The sequence below is a fragment of the Canis aureus genome, chromosome 26 (genome assembly GCF_053574225.1).
Source record: "Canis aureus isolate CA01 chromosome 26, VMU_Caureus_v.1.0, whole genome shotgun sequence".
In the NCBI taxonomy this organism is placed as follows: domain Eukaryota; kingdom Metazoa; phylum Chordata; class Mammalia; order Carnivora; family Canidae; genus Canis; species Canis aureus.
The window spans coordinates 7,973,561-7,994,568 of NC_135636.1; the positions used below are offsets into that span (position 1 = coordinate 7,973,561).

The 21,008-nt window shown below is 42.9% G+C and overlaps 1 long non-coding RNA gene across 22 annotated transcripts in view; it reads right to left on the reverse strand.

Moving 5' to 3' along the window:
- LOC144297850 (uncharacterized) overlaps positions 1-14,699 on the reverse strand; it is a 50,851-nt gene extending 36,152 nt beyond the window's left edge. For 4 of the 22 annotated variants that reach the window (XR_013364731.1, XR_013364719.1, XR_013364723.1 and 1 more), the window contains exons 1-3: positions 14,525-14,694; positions 13,254-13,429; positions 9,576-9,704 (exon numbers count right to left, since the gene is read on the reverse strand). This is a non-coding gene — a long non-coding RNA (uncharacterized LOC144297850). Of the gene's footprint in view, positions 1-8,854; positions 8,874-9,575; positions 9,705-13,253; positions 13,430-13,551; positions 13,653-14,503 lie in introns of those variants that run through there. The other 18 variants (XR_013364720.1, XR_013364730.1, XR_013364728.1 and 15 more) reach the window with 11 other exon arrangements.
- Positions 14,700-21,008: the final 6,309 nt, after the last annotated feature.

The following is a 21,008-nucleotide window of genomic DNA, read 5'->3' on the forward strand; positions in this document are numbered from 1 at the left end:
TCATGCCACAGAAGTAAAAAGTAGAGAGCACATTTCCCTGAGCAGCACTGGTGGATAAAATGAAGCTATAAAACGATGCACACACTCAGAAGGATGCCTTGAACATAGTGGTCAGTAAAGCAAGTACTGTTCTTCCTCTCTCCTAAATCCTAACATCCCTGCCACCTCCCTTTTTGGTAGGTGGCTTCTTTTTTTTTTTTTTTTTTTGGTAGGTGGCTTCTTCTAGAAACAGTACCATTGTCAATCTTCTCATTTGAACAATGTTGTGCTCTGCTCTTGAGATTTTATATGAAAACGTTAACTTGAAAACATACTTTTATAGTGCATGCCAACTCCCCAGCAAAGAATAAAGGCTAAGTTTTGGGCACAGAGAAACAATCCCAAATATACAGGAGAGGGGGAATCAGAGCAAGTAACTGTTAAAAAGCAAAAGAAGATTCTATTGGTAGTCCAGTAACAAAATAGCAAGGAGATAAATCAGAGTTCTTAACACCAAACTAATAGGCTATTATTCTGCTTTTCATAGGAACAGTGCTATTGATTCAAATATCAAAGAATACTGTGTAAATTGCTGTGTTTTCCTTCTTCTTTGTTTTAGTCTGGCAAAATCGATTCTTTGAAACATTGTGAACCTGAAACTAGTATAACACCGTGTGTTAATTGTATTGGAACTTAAAAAAGAAGTAACTAAAAAATTTTTTTAATCTATTATATCGTGAGTGGTGAAAGCATTGTAACAGAAAGAACTTCTTGAAGAGATGAAAACTGATAAGCATTGTCATCAGAGAGTTAATTTTGACAATGAGGATCCACACCTTCCAGAGAAGCTTAGAGTATCTTGAGCTATCTATTCTCCTTTCCCCAAAATGTGATCGTATACATAATTTTCCCCATGGAAATGATAACATCAGGTGAAAATCTAGCTTTGGGATCCTGGAATTCCCACCAAGAGCCAGGGTGTTTGCCCTACAACGCTCCCAAGGAAAGGATTCCCTTCTAGATTTTCAGAGTGAGAGTTTTATTTTAAACATTGTCTGTATTTGCTGAGATGAAGTATTCGGGACACTGCTATTGTTTTTTCCTATCGGTTAATTTAGTCTCACTTATGTAAAATAGGTCAGTGAAATTGAAGCATTTTAAATCAACATACAGTTGCCTTTAGTTTGGCTTTTTGTTATGTTAACAGCTGTTTCTAGGAGAGGAACGTTTAATATTTAATTTACCCAGAATCTTCTCAACCCACTAAAGAAAAACGACATATGTTTTCATTATATGCTGAATTTCCACCATCTTACTTTTAATAATAAGTATACATCCTGCCCACATACAGAAATGGATCAAAGATAATGAAAGAAAGATCAAGATCATTAATACCAGGTAAGGACCATTCTACTCCAGTTGGTAGATGGTTACTTGTTGCCTTTCAACTTCTTAACCTTTCTACAAGGCACTGAGGGATGAGTGAGAAAGAAAACTCGAGAATATAATCCTAGTTGCCATTTATTGAGTATTTATTACATGCCAAGCACTACTGCTCACATTGTACAGCCAATTTCTTGGCTGGGAGAAAGTATTTCTTATTTCTCCTCTGAGAGCTAAGTATTTCCCTTTTAGACACAAGGACACTTAGATTCATAGAGGTGAGGGAATTTCCAAGCCCCCACAGCTGGTAAATGGCAGAGCTAGGTTTTGAACCCATGCCCTTGACCACAGAGCCTCATGTAACCTCTGCTCTGAAGAAATTTATACACAGCCTGGGGAATACAACTCATGTGCACACAGGCTGACTGTGCAACCCACCTGGAAAACACTCAGAGGGCAGTCTGGAGGTGTAGAAAATAGGGTGGCTATGAAATAAGCAGATGTGTTTATGGCTTGGCTTCCAGAATCGTATCAGCAGGATTTTAAAGCCCAAGCTTCTCACATCCTCCTGAGTCCCAGTCAGAGGTAACCCAATGTCCATATTTGACTTGTACTAATTTACTGGAGGCAGCTTTTCCCATTTAGACCATAACAAATAGGCTTGAAAAACTTCCAAAGTTATGAAGTTCCCTTTTATATGCAGATTGATTTCTAAGGCTATTCTAGGGAATCACTCAATAACTGTTACAGCATCTTGATGAAAAGATAACGGTATATCCATTGGGTATCTTTTTGTGTGCCATGAGTGAAAACTGAAGGCATAGAAAGGCTAATAACATTATCTAGGGTTTAACAGTAAATCAAATGAAATTACAGGTGTGAAAGAGTTTTGCAGGAGTGAAGAGTACGACCCAAATACAGGGCATTATTACGAAGAATGCTGCTACTTCATGATGTCTTCACCACCACCACCACGCTCCAAGTACATTTTGCTGACTCTGACCTAGGACATCCTTCCTACTCTAAGCCTGATTTTTAAACTGCATTCACTTATTTAACAAATACTCCTATGCTAGATACTGTGCTCTTGAACTGGGAGCTAGAGGGTACGGTGGAAAACGAAGAGGAAGCAGCAGAGACCGACTTTTCTAAGTGCTAGCAAAAAATTAGAATTTAGGGCACCAGAAATTATATACTAAGGAACATGCTGAGCTGAGAAACACTGGCTCCAGTTTGCATATACCATGCATTCAATAACCATGTATTGATTCAATGATGGTTTGAACCAGAGTCCCTGGGGCAAGTTGAGAGAGCCATCTAATTTAAAAAGGTGCAAGATGAAGTTGTGGCCATAAATCGGCTCTGATTTTCTATAGCAAGATACCAAGGGGCAGAAATCATTTATAAAAAAATATTTTTGCCAAATGGTTTCTTTGTAACTCTTCCCTGGCAAGCAATGTCTATGTGGTCACCAACACACAGGTTTGGAATCCAGTTTTTCCTTTTTAAGAATTTGAAGGAGTTTTGTTTTAAAGTGTGCCCCACCCCTGTGTCATCAGCCAGCCAGCAACCTAGGATCAACTGTCTTTATTTAGAGATTGAACTCACTGTGGAAAGGCTGAGCCTCTCCTCACGGCCACGAAGCCCATCCAAGCTCCAACATCTCCACCTTCAGGAAATCATGCAAAACTCGCCTCGTGTGCCTAGCCCTTTTTGGATATCGGACCAAACAGTACACCCTACAGCAACCTCATCTGCAAGTCCTTTTTCATTTTTCTATCTCCAATCCCTCAGATCTCTCCCCATAAAAACAGCCTGAATGTTAAGGCCAGTCTCAAGGCACACACTTCCCCTATACATCAGAAGATGAAGGGAAGAAACAAGTTTCCACCCTCCTCCTCTGCTGAAGAGCTGGCCTCTTTTAAGGGTCTTTCCAACCATGAAACTGACACTCAAAACCTGATTCAGAGCTTGATCTCTAATTGAAATTCTGGAGGGAAAAAATAGAGCAAAAATAAAGATTTGAGGATTCCACACATTTCTCTGACCGCATGAGAAGTATTGGCTAGAGATTCAGAGAGTCGTGAAGCTAATAGTTGAACAATCTCCGAAGAGCACAGGCCGGCACTCAGGTATTCCAACAATGCACCATTCTTTTTGTCCTTTAACCAAGGTCTGCCGGCTTCAGCTTAAACCAGTGAGGGTTTGTACCCTGAGACTCTCCACCAACGTCAGAGAACAAGGATCACTTCAGTCATGGTCACACTGCTTGGGGGGCCCTATATCTACCCCCAGCGGTTATTCTAGACCAGAGCTGTCCAACGGAAGAGTCTATGATGATGGAAATGTTCCTTACCAGCGCTATCCACTGCAGTAACTCCTGACAATGTGGCCCTTGGAGCATTTGAAAGGCGGCTAGCAGGACTGAGTAACTGAATTTCTAGTTTTCTTTCATTTTAATTAATTTAAATACCAGGAGCCACTTGAGAGTAGTGGCTACTGACCTGGCCGACATGTCAATGCAAAGTCACAGGCAGAATCAGGAGTTTGGAGATGTCTGGGTGGCTCAGCAATTGAGTGTCTGCCTGCAGCCCAGGGCGTGATCCTGGAGTCCCGGGATCGAGTCCCACATCCGGCTCCCTGCATGGAGCCTGCTTCTCTCTCTGCCTGTGTCTCTGCGTCTCTCTCTCTGGGTCTCTCATGAATAAATGAATAAAATCTTTAAGAAAAAAAGAAACGGGAGTTTCCCACGGGAAAGACTGGGATGATTTCCACCAGCTGTATCTGACACAAACTTCGTCTTCCCTGCCTTCTGTTTCCACATGCTAATCCATTTCTGATTTTCGTTTTCCCACACGGACATACTTTATAAATGCACCTCCGCCCCACTAAAAACCAGTCTTGGCAGAGGTAAGCAAACATCACAGAGAGAATCTTGGGGTTCACAGTCTTTTCAGGAGTTACATTTTGTTTCCACATCTTCTTTATTATCTAACTAGACTCAAGCTACCTCACACTTTATGACATAATTTGTCATTTGGCTTCAGTTATCCAGATAGGATGATTCCCAGTAACTCTGCAGTCCAGAGCCCTTCTAGGGGACATAGGTATAGCACTTATCTATGGTTTCCTCCTTCAGTGATGTTTCCAGGTCTCCTCCTAGATGTGATGAATCATAATGTGCAGAGGTAGATAGCCCAGATTTTTACATTTGATGAGCTCTCCAATGCTACAGTCACCACGTGCTTGTACTTGGGTCAACCTTTGGCAAGTCCTGGCCTTTACAATGCTGGGCGTGCAATTATCAGGAGAGATGGCCTCCCCACTCCATACCCAGAGGGTTTGAGCAGAAGGGAATTTCACTGGTGTCATATAGAAACTGTTGTGGTACCAGGGAAGAAAACTATCTTCAAGTCTTCTCAGGAAGAAGTTCTTTCTCCCTAAGGAATTTGGAATGTCCACCCTTCCATTGAGGCATGGCTGGAAATGCTGCCTAGGCAGCCAGGGAACACAGACAAATTCTCAGTGCCCCAATTAGAAGGTGTGAGAGAGCAAGCTGCCATCCTGAGCCACCATTCCCAGGGTCTTAAGTAGAGTGGAAAGCTAACTATACCTACAAAAGAGGGAGCATAGACAGGAGGACGAGCGAAAATGGCACTGGCCCTCAAAAGACATCAGGAGAAGAGGAAATCCACCACCACCCCCTCTGGCCTCTGTAATTTCACCAATTCTTTTATAAGAAGTACCTAATAGTTCACATCAAAATCTTTTTGTTGGTTTTATTTCCAGTTTGGTTTCTGTACAGTAAAACGCATGCTGTTCTTTTCTTTTTTAAAAGATTTTATTTATTTATTCATGAGAGACACAGAGAGAGGGGCAGAGACACAGGTAGAGGGAGAAGCAGGCTCCCTGTGGGGAACCAAATGTGGGACTCAATTCCGGGACCCTGCAATCACTACCCAAGGCAGACGCTCAACCACTGAGCCACCCAGGTGCTCCGTAAAACATACATTGTTCTAATTCTCTGGGTGTGGATCCAATCATTGACACATCCATTTGTCCATCTTCATAAAAACTACAAGTTAATGAACCTTGCAAAAGGGTGTCATGTGTGGCCACCAGGGTAAATGAGCCATGCTGGATTGTGCAGCCAGGACCCTGGAGCATAGAGCCAACCGGGCAAGCGACTGCCCATACAGAACTGTGCTCGATTCTATCAGGTCACTTGAAAGCACATTAAAATGTTGACAAGTGGGCAGCCCCGGTGGCCCAGCAGTTTAGTGCCGCCTTCAGCCCAGGGTATGATCTTGGAGACCCGGGATTGAGTCCCATGTCAGGCTCCCTGCACAGAGCCTGCTTCTCCCTCTGCCTGTCTCTCTCTCTCTCTCTCTCTGTCATGAATAAATAAAATCTTAAAAATTAAAATAAATAAAATAAAATAAAATAAAATGTTGAGAAGTAAATACAAAAAGATTTTTTGAATGTGTCTTTTCCCCCCTTTCCATTATATTTCTATGCCAAAGACTGAAACATTTGCCCAAACTGTGCTAGCTCCATGTTTTCTCTCCTCTTCAAGAGATCTCTTGAGTCGTGGCAGCTTCCCAGTGGCGTAAGGAGAAAATGCATAACATCGACCACACTGAGGGGTGTGATGGGGGCAAACAAACTGATCAGTTAGGAGTAATGCTGAAAGCCATGTCTATTTGTTTTAGATATTCCTTGGTGTGTAAGAATTGTTGCTGAAATCCACACATGTGTCATTGCCCTTGAATGTGGGGGGATATTAGAGACTCATTCTCCCAATCCCATCAAGTGCTCTGTATAATTCAAGGATTTTCTCTTTATTCCTCCACTAGAAATTTCTTGGGGTTTTTCTGGAAGTGGGTACCTGAAACCCAAAAGGGCTTCCCTTTCACTGTGACTCTGCCCTTTCAAAGAAGGTGGCTACACGAGACAGCAACATGGGCAAGACTGATGAGACACACACACCGTTCACCCACTGGCTGCACACTAATGCGCTCATAGTGATTCCATGTGTTCTTGTTTTCTACCGTTGAACATTTCTGTATTTTGCTGCTACGCCTTTGTTATTAGATGCGTCTGCTCAGACAAGTTTGCTATCATTTATCTCACTTACGGTAACATCGAGAACACCATTAGTGTTGCTGAGAATTACCCCGGCTCCATGAAGATACCTTAATAGTTTTGAAGGAAAGTCACCCAAATTACAGTGTATGGGGGAGAGAGTTCACACCAGTCTATAAATGTGAAGATCCTCGAGCATTGTGCTGCATTCTTTTTTATTCGTTTTCCCTGGAGTAGGTTAAACCTCTTGAATTAAGATCCATGCTCAGATGCCAATGGGAATGGAGTGTGTACAGAAACCGATACGTTTACTTGAATGTGTTTATTGCTTAAGTATCATTTCTGCCTTCATCTCTTTCATTGCCTTTTCGAGCTTTAAGAAAAGAATGTGGTATTTACGATTATTTTATCATTTCCCCCAAATGTGTGCTATGAGTCTGCTGAGAGCCATGACAAGTTTTTTCTTTCTTTCGTTCTTTAAGTTATTGCTCTGATCAATTTGTAAAATAATGGTTCTGAAAACTTTAGTTGATTTCTGATTTTTTTTAAACAATTAAGAGATAATACATAATTGCCTTTAGTTCCAACAGCAAAAAGAGCTTGCATTACTTTTTAGGATTCTAAATCCAAGTACAGCCAAACACCAAAACCATCCCCACCCCCAAGGGTGGTGCGGGAGAGAATCGCCCGCCGGCGGTAGAATTACAGCAGGGCTTCCACCTCGGCCATGACTGCGTTTGCGCGCCCCCTGCTGGCTCAGATTACAGTAACAGCTGCTGAAGAATTTGGTTTTATTTTAAAGTTTATTCTAACAGAGGCTCCAAGCAGGTCATGGAGGAGGTAGCAGTGTGTGCGTGTGGGCGTGTGCGTGTGTGCGTGTGCGTGAGAGAGAGAGAGAGAGAGAGAGAGAGAGAGAGAGATTTTAGTCCAGCTTGCCATTTCCATCAACTCTTCCATTTCTTTTAAAAAATATATGCAACTCCCATTTCCTCAAACTTCTATAGGGTGTTATACAAATGCACATCCAAGACCCCCATGTCCACCGCTGCCGCTTCCAGCCAGATGACTGCTTCTAGATGGAAACTGTGGACCACCACCCCACTTAGGATGTACTGAAATGTATCTGTTTAACTGTCTAGTTATATGTAATGGAAATGTTACCAAATAGTGACTCTGAAATCTCCATGTGCCGACAAGACACAGCTCATTTTCCAAAGCAGTTATGCAGTTAGGCAGTTCCCTAAATATGAACACCCAACCTCCAGATAGTTGGCTGAAGCCCAAATGGTGTTCATCTCTCGATTCCAATACTCCTGGGCACATCAAGGGGATGGAGGGGCTGACCTGACAGGCACACACTGGAACCAGATATTGGTAGTGTAAGTCAATGCTCCTATGGAGCTGAGACCTCAGGCTGTCACAGCAGGAAAATCGAATCTCCTTGGATTGGTGCAGAACAAATATGGCATCTGGTGCTTGGCCAGGGTGGGCTCTGGTGAAACAGCAGTGGCCAGTGCAGTGGCAGGAAGGGCCTGGGCTCTGGTGGCCTTCTATGTCTCCCCCATGGCCATGCCCCATTTGCTACCACTATCTCTCACATCCTAATAGCTTCACAACTGCTCTCTCCATTTCCATTTGTCCTCCCACAACCTATAATTCCCCTCTGAGGCAGCATGTTCCTCAAAACACCCAAACTGATCTTCTCATTCTTTGGATTAAAACTTTTCAAAGGTTTTAGAATAAAGACTAAAATCCCCAACCTTGTAGCTTACAAGGCTCATATCATAGTGGAGCCTCATATTTATCTTTGCAGCCAACCTCAAATCTAAAAAGTCTCCTCTGTTTTCATTGCTTATCTTGTGAGTGCATCTAACATCAGATTCTAAGCTCCATAAGGGCAGGGTCAGAACTAGTCACTGTATCTACAGTGCCTTCCTCAAAGCCTAGCATCAAGTAGGTTATCAATAATCACAACTATTTCCTTCATAAATAAATGAATAACCCAGGTGGTGGCGTGCATAGTTTCAGAAGCATGGAGGTAGTGCCAAGAATAAGTAGCACCAGCCCCTCTGGAACTCACATATAGGAAAGAGCTGCCTTGGCAGGAACCTCGGTGATGGAAGCCAGCCTTCCTACTCTGTGGCTTTATTGGCAGCAAAATAATCAGCTACAGACATCCAAATGGGGTCAGAGCAGGGATGAAGGAAGATGATGGGTATCATGATTTAACTGGGAGAACTTGGTGGTAGGCAAAGCTGAAACACCTCCTGGCCATGTGTTGAGAAATGTTGAGAGGAATGGAGTTCCAGAAATTTCCCTGGCAAGAGCTAGAGCTCCAAGAAATATGCTTTTTCTTCTTGTTATCACTTGCCAAGATTTTAGGAGTAGGCATATCAAGTTACCAAGCAACAGGTATCTTTCTGGTACTAGAACATAAAGAGGGAATATAGCGGTTCAGAGAAGGAACAACAAAGACTCAATGAGCTTCAAGGGTTTCAGCCAATGTTGATCCATGAGATCTTACCACAACAGCCTGCTTCAAGTTGCTGAGATGTCTCATCTGATTGCACTTCCTCTGGTCACATATCAGAGGCATAAAAATGCTTACAACTTCAAAATGTGGTTGAACTGTACCTCAATCCTCTTTATACACCTATATTTCTGAGATATTATAGTCTTTTAAATGTTTTTTTCTTAGAGACCCTTGGTCATTTATGTGTCACATCACCTTGAAGGGGAGGGGTATCTTTGGTTCCTCTCACGTATTTCATGGCAGCCGCAATAAGTCATTTGAGCCCTTAGCAACCTTATAAGAATCAGGCGTACATCACTGTGTCACATTAAACTTGTTCAGATTTCCTAGAGAGCTTAGTAAGATTCTCTATGACATACTCAGAGATGACAGAAAGAGATATATTTGGGGTTCCTCCAACTGGTTTGCTCCAAACATCACCACTATAGGTGCTAGAAAATATCATCTCACTGCCCCCGCCAGCACTTTCCTATGTGATCCTCAGTGAATGACACCTACTGGAGCTTTTCTTTCCTCTTTTTGGCAAGAATGACAGCCTCTGTGGCATCTCCTGTATTACCCAGAGCCTATTCAGAAGAGAAGCCACCCTTCTTACCTTGCTTCCAACTCCAGTGATGTTCGAAATAGCATGAGTTTTTAAGTGTGTTCTGGGCACCAAAGGTTCAGTTAACTGCACGCAGAGAAAACTCCAGATGACTATGAGGCTCTAATCCCTTGCACCAATCTAATCAAATTATTTAAGAGAAAAACAGAAAGTGAATCAAAAGATGGGCAATATGAAAGTCTTTCCAAGCATAGGAAGGAAGGTTCAGTATATCCTAATGTGTCATATTCTATTATTTCTTTTAACAGGTGCCCCCTGTAAAGCATAGCTAATAACAATAATGTTTATAACATTATAAATGTTTTATATGTAAATTTATACTTATACATTTATATATAGATATTTTATACATATAGAAAGTGATTTATAAACATTATAAATATTCCCTTAGAACTTCAAGCTCTACATGTCAAAACACTTTGATTACCTTCCCCCCTTCCAACCTCAACTGACTGATTGTCATCAATGGAGTGACCCATCTCTCAACAAGAAGACTGGAAATTATATGTGATTTGCTTCTTGTCTCCTTCATCCCCTTGGCCCTGCAGATAACCCTTCCACATCTCACTCACATCCACCTCCTCTTTTTCATTCCCACTACCACCTCCTGGGAATGCATTAAAAACACATTCCAACAGATCTTTCAGAATTCAGTTCTTCCTTCTCGCAATGTATCTGCATAAAACTACCAGATTAGTTTAGCATAGCTCCTCTGTGGTTTGGTCAGGTCCCCTCCTCAAAAACTTTCAATAGCACCTCATTGTAGACTTAATAAACTTTTCAATCCCTTTGTAGATTGAGATTGCAAGACTCTTTGCCCACTGGTCACAACTGTCTTTCTAAACCCTATACTATAAACAAATTCCATTACTTCCCATTTATAAGAATTTCCCCTTGCTGTCCTATCTCCCCCAGATGGTAGACACCTTGTTGTAACTGAGCAAATATGGGTGAGCAGCTCTAGATACCTCCTGGACAGCGGGTTCTTTAAGTTTTACTAAAGTGACTGTTCCTCCAAGCAACTCCCCTATTTTCCCAGCATGAATTTCTTGCTTTCTCTGGTTTTCTCTAAACTCCTCGGTGGTACCCTCTGATGGTTTATGGTGTACCTGCTTCCCTTCTTAGAAGGGAGTCACCTTCATGATTAGAAGCCACATTTTTATGTTTCTGCCACTACCACCCATAGCATCTTACTCAGGCAGCACTCACTGTCTTAATAGTTGTTTGCAGAAGGGAAGAATAGTCAGTCAGTGATGTTCACTGATTTGAGTGTCTTCCTTTCTCACAAGAGCAAACAAAAGGACACACCTACAAATGGCAATGCCATCCACACAACGGCAGGTAAACATCTCAATCCACACGTGCCTTTATGCGCTGAACTAAAATGACCTTATTGGGAAATTGAAAAAGACATGTTTCTTTTTCATTTTTCCCCAACTAAGAAGCTAAGTGGTAAAAGCCAAAGATAAGAACAAGTAGTTTTCTAAGCTCACGACGAAGAAGAGTTATAGATTGCCATACTCAAAGCCAACAGGAAAGTCAGGTGGGGAAAACACTGATTACCTTCACGTAAGAATTATTCCCCTTACCTCAGAGAGTTCTTATTCAAAATGGCTCTTGTGGACATTACCCTACTTTTATTTCAAACAAATACATGGCTTTTATTCCCTTTGGCTAAAAACAAAAACAAAAACAAACAAACAAACAAAAACCCTAATAATAGTGAGCCAGACACAATAATTCCAAGCAGATATTTTTCCAGCAGGAAATCTTTTTTCCTAACATAAGTCCATTGGGGAAAAAATTCAGTATATATAGCAGCCTCTACCTTGACTGGTAGTTCCCACTTCTGCAGCTGCTAACATTGATTTTCAGGAATTTTTTTCACCAACCAGAGGATAGTTAGCTAGGATTTGACAGAACCTTATTTTAAAAATGGTATTTGAGTCTGCAGCTACTTTTTCTTCATAAAGGTGTTGATTCCACCATCCTGTCCTGTAACATCTAGGCTGCAAACCTGGAAGAAGCCACCTGCTCCTGGGATGTCAAGAACCCACTTGGAAGTCAGCAGTGATGTAGCAGCTGTTCTTGTGGATGAATCATCCCTGCCTGCCTCCCAGCCTCTCCTGATCTGAAGGTTGATGGACATTTAGCTCAAACCCAAGGAAATGAGTTTTTGCTCTCTCCCCATCTTTCAATTCCTCCCTGGGGTTTCCTGCAATAGAAATCTCAACGAGGATTTCTACTAATTTAAAAACTCTCAAGACAAGATGAAAACTCAGAGATTTCTTAGCTCATTTCTTGCCCCTTGGTCCAGTTGGACCATCTGACAGGTGGTTCTATGGACAACTATGAATGATCTCCATAGACACCAACTGTAAGTTTCTTCTATGGTCTTTTCTTTTTTGGGGGGGGGTCTTATTTCTATAGTCTGTTTTGTCTTATTTCTGATCTGAAGGCTTATTAAACATTGTTATTTGCTTGTTTGACTGTCTTCACCTTCTGGCACTTCAGTTACATGAAAAGCAGGCCTTTGTCTCAGCCACTGTTGTGTCCTCAGCACTTAGAACAGTGTCTGGCACACAGCAAGTGTTCAATCAATATTTGCTGATCGACTCTGGTCAAAGAATGAAGCATCAGTTTATCCTGATATTTCCACACAAGATAAAGAACTATGTAAAATGATTGAACTAAGTTCAAAATGCGATCTATCTATGCATCCATCTACCTACTTACATGAGGAAAGTTGAAACAAGTCTGTACCAGCACTAATAAAGTCAATCTGCAAGAAAGACCCCTCTCCCGCATCCAGACACAGTCTTTAGACCAGTGTTTTTCAAACTTTTATATGCACTTGGAGGGTACCTGGGTGGTTCAGTTGGTTAAGTGTCTGCCTTCAGCTCAGGTCATGATCTCAGGGTCCTGAGATCAAGTCTCACATCAGGCTCCCTGTGCAGGGGAGAGGTGGGGGTCCTGCTTCTCCCTCTGCCCTCTCCCAGCTCATGCATGCACTTGCACTCTCACTCTGTTTCTTGAATTAATAAATTAAAATAATAAATAAATAAATAAATAAATAAATAAATAAATAAATAAAAATTTTAAAAACTTTATATGCACTGTAATGCCCTGGGGATCTTGTTAGAATGCAGATTCTGGTTTAGGATGTATTTCAGAGAGTGTCCCAGATTCTGCATTTCTATGAAGGTCACAAGGATGCCAACACTACTGGACCGTGAACCACATTTTGTGTAGTGAGGCTGTAGATAACCAAACAGTGTTTAAAATCGTTGAATCTCTTATTTTGTTTTGAGAACAGAATGTTGACCAGAAACAATTTTTTTCCCTTTCTTTTCCTTTCCTTTTTTTTCTTGCCGATATCCTAACTCCAGAAAATACATTAACATAAAATCACAACTGAAATTATTCCAAATATGGAAATAAGCGGCTTGGTAGTTGTCAGGCTGCTTAATACACTGGGGAAAAAAACAGGGTCTGAAAAATTATATGAAAGCAATTTCATGCCCATTAGACATTTTAACCTATTTCTTTATGACCATTGATGTAAAACAAATATACTCAGATTGATCCGGAAGGGAATCTTGAGTCTTCATACAGATTATTTCATTGCTTCACAGATATTTGGAAGAAGAAGAGGAAAGTGTTTCATACCCGAAGAGTGACTGTCCTTCAAATCCACTCCACACAAAGATTTTCCAGTTCCTTTGCTGGTGCAGCCTGCGTACAATTTTGCCTCTTTGTGGGGAAATGTAAGATGTATTCTTCCATTAGCTATTTACTATGGCTAAAATGATACTCAGCCCTCCAGATGTTTATGTAACAGAGACCTAAAGAGAGAGAGACAAAAGGAGAACAGTTCTGCACCAGAGACACTGAGAGCTCCATTCATTGGAAAGGACCCACTGACTTCCACGTTCAGCCCTGCTATTTATTCTAAAGTCACCCGCACCGTTGAAGGCTGCTGCCCCACTGCTGGGTGATCCTGGCCCAGGAAATCAGAGCAGAAGGGCGCGATCACCGCTGGTACCCTCCTGGGTGCTCACCTCTGTGAGGCCACAGAAGGGACACCTGAGTGTGAGGTCACTCAGAGCTCTGGCTTACTTTGAAGTCTGACCCCTCTGATGACCAGGACCTTATTTCCTTCCCCTTCCCCACCCCCTTTATCTGAAGCACAGGGACCTCCAATCTCCTAGTGTCTCGAATACTCAGAAGACCCAGAAAGACAAAAACAAACATAAAATGTGTTGCGGCTTCCCTCTCTGGAGCCCTCTGTTCAGGGCAAAGGAAGTTATTTTGTCAAAGTTCACCTATCAGTTTGCCCATCTGGCAGGTGGAAATTAAACATGGGTGAACGTCTTCTGAGAAAATGAAAGGAGCCTCCAGTCCCTCTCTTGATAAACACAGCCCACCGTTGGACGTGGGGTTATCGGCCACCAATATCCAGGCTGCTATACACGAACACTCACACCCCTGCACATACACACCCCGGCATATGTACATCTCTGCCCACACTCATACACTCCCCACTCATACACCCCTGCATACACACACGCATACAGTTCTCTGCACACTCACATCCCTGCACACATCTGTATACACCCACACATACCTGTACCCCCACATTACCCTACATACACTCTCACTTTCACACAGGTCCTGTGCACACACACAGACTTTCAAATTCACGCTTGTAAATCCAATAATATCCAACCAAGTGCGCCAGCACAAATATGCCCCATTTGGTTCCCCACTTCCGTCTGTTGTTTTCATAGTTTGGACCACACCATGGGCCTTCCCAGGATGGAAACTTAGAAGTCCTAAGAAAATATTTAAACAGCTTCATAGTTCTGCAACCCTTAAGCTACCTTGGGTTTTGTGTGCCCTCAAGAATCTTGTCCCACCTCACACTCAAGTTCACCTACTTGCACCCACATCTTCTCCTCCTGTGTCCACCTCCTTTTTGGTAACTTTCACACTAAAGGAACATTGTCTCTCTCTTGCTCTTCCTATGGACTGGTGTCCTGTCTCTGCAGCTGGCAGATGTCCCCATTGCTGACCCCCTGCCTGGGTGTCTGAATAGTGCCTGCCTGCATGGCCTGCCTCTGTGAGCACATCAGTCCCCATCACAGGGCCCGCAGTCACCCCTTGACGGACTTCCCTCAACCCCACTGGTTGCCTGGGTGACCACTAGTTGCCTAGCACCGTATTTTACCAGCCAGATGGGCTTCCTATCATTGGCCACCCTGGGACTGTCACTATCCTTCAACACCTGAACCGCTAGGTTTCATCTCACAGGCCACCCCAACCCCCCCTTCTGGCATCCATCTATGTCAGGAGATAAAATTCTTAGATAAATAACATTAAGAAAACCCAATTCTAACAACCTGCTCAGTATAACACTGCTGTATTGTTTGAACCAAGGGACAGTGCTACTAAGAAATGGACCACAAAAAGTATCTCTTTTTATAATCTGTAATTCTTTTCCTGGTGTTCCACTGCAACAGAGCTCAGAGGTTTCACGTGACCAAGTGGATGTTATAAAAGGCGCACAAGGCATTTCTAAGGAAATAAAGAGCTCCTCTGAGCAAATTAAGACAATGTTTTGTCAATGCAAAAATGTTCAAAGTAGCAACACCCAATACTAAAATTATGTCATATCACCAAATAGAAACTAGCCAGGAAAAATAGACTTTTAACTGAAGAAAAGTATATACATATATATTTATAAACTAGGAAAACAAACCTAACGATAGTTCCTACTAGAAGACATTGGATTTGTTGATCTGTTTCTGTGAATCTGAGCTGCTTTCTGAAGGAGGATTGTCTGAAGGTTCCAAATAATCCTTCTGAATCCACACTTTGGCTTTTTACCATGAAAATGACAAGTTCAGGTTCCCAGCAAGGCGGGCATGTGTTTAGATCAGTTACATGAGAAAGGAAGTAGCGTATCTGGAGAGAAGGACGAAAGGCAGGTGACTACCCATGGCCGGAAGACAGAGGAGAGAAGAGAAGCCAGAGGGAGGCCAGGGGAAAGGGACAGAGAGAGTCTCACCATTTAATGGCAAAGGAGGCTTTCCACCCCAACGTTCCTCCCTTCAAGGCTGGGAGGTCGTTGACTATATCTGCTGCATATCAGAGAATAGCTCCCCTGCGGGAGCAGGGTACTCACACTGTCAAGGCATTTTACATTTTAAAAAATCATAAATGTACATTCTCTGATGTGAAATGCTATAATATTTCTAGAGCTGTTGAGAGACTAATACACTGAAATTGTTTGAGTACTTAAGCAAGAAATTCTAAACTTGGGACTCCTGAGTGTCTCAGTGGTTGAGCATCTGCCTTCGGCTCAGGGCGTGGTCCTGGGGTCCTGGGACTGAGTCCTGCATCAGGCTCCCTGCAGGGAATCTGCTTCTCCTTCTGCCTGTGTCTCAGCCTCTCTCTCTGTGTGTCTCTCATGAATAAATGAATAAAATCTAAAAAGAAAAAAATATATAAACTTAAAAAAAAAGACAAAAGAAACCAAACTCCCAGGTCCTGGCTTAGCAGTGCTCATGGGCAAACAAGCCAAACGGAGCTGCTGTGCCACCTCCCCTGGGATGTCTGAGCAGCATCCCCTGCCCTGTTCCTGAACCAGTTTACCAAGCTGCTCAGAGCTTGCAATGTCCACCATGACTAAACTGAGTGTCTGTTTTTCCTTGGCTTTCTTCAACGGAGACACAAAATGAATGCCTTTTCTGTTCTCTTTTGAGCTTAATAGGGCATATGACCTTGAACTTGCACAAAGCATCTGAAGACTGAAGCACCGAGTCATTGAACAGAAACTCCATACCTCAATCTCCCACTCAAGAAGCTATCAGAAACACTCTACTTGTTTCTGGGGGAGCCTACCTGCTGGTACAGGCTGCCAGTAGGAATAGAGGATGTCTGAAGTTGTGTGTGTATGTGTGTGTTTTTAACAAACCTACATAATATGCCAGGTTGGGACAGGATGTTTTCTTGCATGTGTAAGAATGATTCTTTCTCCTCCTCCTCTTCCTTCTAGCTGTGATTCCTAATTTTTTTGTCTGACACTGACTCATTTTGATAACCTCATGAGTATGGAGCTCTCTCTCCTTAGAGATTGTGCCTGGAATACACATGCCGAGCATGTTGTAGGCTCCATGATGCCCAAACTTGGATCCCAGAAGCCCCTGGTGAAGGGCCCCTATTCTTTGTCATACCTGTTGGGAGATAGGGTACTTCCATCAACCTGGTCTAGGGAAGCTGCCTAGGGACACCACATAGGCCACATTACCCTTCAAAGGTCACCCTGCTGGTTGTGATGTGGACCTTCTCAGTACTTCTGGATGAAAGGGGGGAATGCAAACATGATTACAGAGTGGCTATCTGGAGCCAGAAGGAATTTCAGACAGGAAGGAAAGCTCTTAGAACCCTTCACAATTTCCTTGTCTAGTACACTGCTTTTTCTTTTTCATTTTTTATGGACATACATGAAACTATTTGTCTGGATGCTGCCTGCATTATACAACCTCTCTGCATGCCTGGGTTCATAGCCATCTATTCTCAGCCTATATAATTGTTTTGCCGGTACGTTTGGTTAAAGGGTCATGATTTCCAGCACAGCAAATGAGCAACTCCAGTTGTGAAACAAATAAAGAAATACACAAATGAATAATGTTACAAACACAACTTGAAAATCAAATTAGACAATAGTACAGAGAAATACCTTCAAGAGGTACTTTTTGGGGGATGAAAGTTCTTGTAATCTTTCTGTAAAATAGACAGCAGTTATGGCTTTCTGCAGGCTCTCCCTTGGCCCTCTTAGAAGTTCACTTGTGGAGCACTCTCCCAGTCTGGAGAGTGAAGAGCTTTCTGAGCTGGGCAGGGGCCCCCACAGGGGAAGTAAGGGCTGCCAGGCGGCAGGGAGCAGGGGTCAAGATGGGGTGTGGAGGCGTTGGCAGGGGAAAATATTAATGACTGTAATGTCTGCCACTTACTTAGTGTCCTCTGTAGGCAGGTCTGCCACTCCCTCTAGAAGATCTTTGTAGGAAAAGGAAGGGCATGGGGTGGGGTGAAGGATGATGAGAAGCAGGACAGTCACCCAGGAGTGCTGTCCTGCAGCTCCCCCTCCTGACCTCTCCTGGGGGAAAAGAGGATTTTCAGGAATCTTCTTCAAACTGGGGAATCTGAAGCTGGCCACAGGCCTCCAGAACCCAGCAGGCACCGTCACAAGGCCAGAGGATACAAGAACATTTTTGCAGTTTGGGAAAGTAAATTATTCCCAGTTCCATGATTTCTTAGAGAAACATCTAAAATCAGAAGTTGAAAACCTTGTTAAATTTCAAATTTCATGCTGGTGAAATATTATTTTAACACTCTAGTTGTATTGTCAAATCTTGTGAGGTCTGGGAGTGTAATGATGAAGTGACAGCCAAGCATGGGAGTGCTAAGGCCAGACTTGCTTTGGAGAAGCCACTTAGTGAACCAGGAAGAAGAGGACACGCACTGTCCCCACACAACAGAGCATCACTGAGAATGTGCCTGGACCTTTCCATCCAAAGTCCAAGGCCCCAGTATTCCTCACACTCCAGGCATTGCTCCGAACAGCCGTGTGGCCTAGAAACCTTGGTAAAATGAACCAAATATTGACAGATGATGTTTTCTTCTGGTCAGGAAGGTAGCTCAAGAAATACTATGGTTAAATATGTAGTTAAATGCACAACAAATATTCCATTTAATCAAGATAAAGCACTTGAAAGCAAAGCTGAGAAAATGGCATAGAAAGGATGCACATTTCTGTCCATTGTAAGCCAGAAATGAGATATGATTTTTTAAAACATTTCTTTAGTGTGCAAAATGTTGATGAAATGTAAGCTGTAACACACACATCCTCATAGTCTTCGAAGTCTCCGCTCCATCAGAAAACATCTTGGGGAGCCCAACCATTCCTTCCCTCGCGTAATACAGGACACTGAGTGCAGTGTAGTGCGCATGCTCCTTACCTGGTTACTTGGCTGTTTCCAAGGCATGCATTTTCCTCCCCAGCTCCAGGGTAAGCTTCACAGACACAGAGGATTTCTTGTCTTTTCTTATAGCTTTGGCAGCAACAGACATTGTCTTTCATCTGTTGTAATATACTTTCCTCTATAGTAATATATTTTTGTAAGACTTGTCTTATTCAAAGACCACAGCACTCTATGCATCATCTCTCATGCCATCCTATCCCTGCCAGTGAGGTCGGGTCTGGAATCAGGAAAGCAGAGCTCAGTTCTCAGGTCTAGCCTTTAGGCATCGTGTGATCTCAAGCCTTAGCTTCCTCACCTGTAAGATGGAAATATTGGCAACTGTCCTATGTACCTACACACACAAATAATCTCACATGAAGAGTGCTCTGTGTATCACAACAATTCTCCAGTGGAAATACTGGAGAGAAGTGAGTAATTCTATGGAGATAGTTCACCAGGGGAATGTGCCCACCCACCATGCAATGTTTATTCACCAAGAGGAACAGAATGCCCTGAGCTTTCACAGCCTTATAGATTTGAATGAGGTGTTATCCACCTTATACATCATGGCCTCTCCATGTGGCAATGTGATTTTCTGTCCTGGAACTGAATTCCTGAAAGCCAGAGAAAGGACAGCAGGGTGCCACCTGGAAGGTGGGGGTCAGAGAGGAAGTAGACAGAATTGGACTTTAACCTCAAAAGGATTTGGACATGAAGCTGGAATTTAGATCTATTCCCAAGGCTGGATTGACAGCAAGAAAAGAGACCTGGCAAGGGACAGTGCAGGTGCCCCTGAATATATCACTTAGAGGTTTTTATCTCTGAGTCTAACCAGAACTGAGGTGGTTTTGAAGGCCAAGGTCTGAAAAGGGGAAGGTGACTCAAAGACAGAACTCAGGTTACAAAGGCAGATAGGATACTGCCCCCCCCCCCCCATAGGGTTTGGTCTGGGACCTAAGGCAGGGCTGGGGTGGGTTGAGAAGTAGATTTATATAAGAAGCTTCTTATATGAGACAGGCCTCTGACAAGTGATGTTAACAAGGAATGGTCTACTAGAAATTTCCAAACAAGGGTAAATTCCCAAGAGGATGCAGTGATTTAAAGATCGCTATACCACAGAAACTGAATTGTAGCCTTATATTGTAGAATCTCTGATTTTGAGCTCCCAGAAAGTTAAAGATGTTATGACTGGCAAAGAAAACATATTTATTTATTTCATTTGCATATGAATGTGCTTGTGCTAATTAAAGTTTGTTTTATACTAGTGGTATGGAGCAGGAGCTAGTACAGCCATGTACAGGAGCTAGTCCTCGTAGCAAGATTCTGGGTAAAGAAATTTCTCATCAGAATGGGTCAGCCACTTCATTCTGCTGCTGCTTAACAAATCGCCCCTCACTTAGTGGTGACTAGAATAACTGGGGGCACCTGAGCCAAACATCTGATGTTGTCCAGCAGGTTACCCCAGGCTTGCTCATGTGAGGTAAGGTAGGATTCTAAGAAGGACAAAGGAGGAATGCAAGACTTCTTGAGACCTAGGCTCAGAACCAATATGCCATTGCTCTGCCACATTCTATTGGCCAAGGCAAGTCACCAGAGCAGTCATAGTCAAGGGGTGGGAAAACAGACTCTGCAGCAGTCACATTGAAAAGGCATAGACACAGGGAGGGGGATCGTGCAGCCATTTTTGGAAGCCATTTACCAGAGCCTCAGCCCCCAACATATCCCAAGTTCTAGTTCAGACTTTGGGACCTACTCATACCTTGTAAGGAAGAGCTTGACTTTAATCCCCATAAGGCATCTTTCCCATATCCCTGGGTCCTCCCAGAGTTGGGTCGGAACCTTCTGGCTCAATTGACCATTTTGTGGCATTCACTGGGTCACAGGTCTCTGCAGGAGGACTTTCGCTTTTCTGGAGATTTAATTATCCTGGAGAAGGAACTTACAGACTGGAGGGGCCTTATACTTCCCCACTGCCACAGGAGTTGTCAGTCCTGATGGGACCAGCCTCACAGCCCAGCACTCATTCTCTACTCCCTGTCGTGTTGTCTTGTACAAAAACTTCATGCCTGAATGTAAGATAATACAGGAAGTCAGTACCCATCTCAAGATCTATCTGTGCCTTCAAGGAAGTCATTTCAGGAGGAAAAAAAACCAAAGGTTACGATGGTTATTTTTATGTATCAACGTGGCTGGGCCACGGTACCCAGACATTTGGCCAAACATCATTCTGGATGTTTCTCAGAAGGTATTTTTTTGAATGAGATTAACATTTAAATCAGTGGACTCTGAGTCAAGTACATTCCCCTCCATAACGTGGGTGGGCCTCATCCAATCAGTTGAAGGTCTTAAAAGAAGAAAGCTCACCTCCCCAGAAAAAGAGAGAATCTGCCAGCAAGACCAC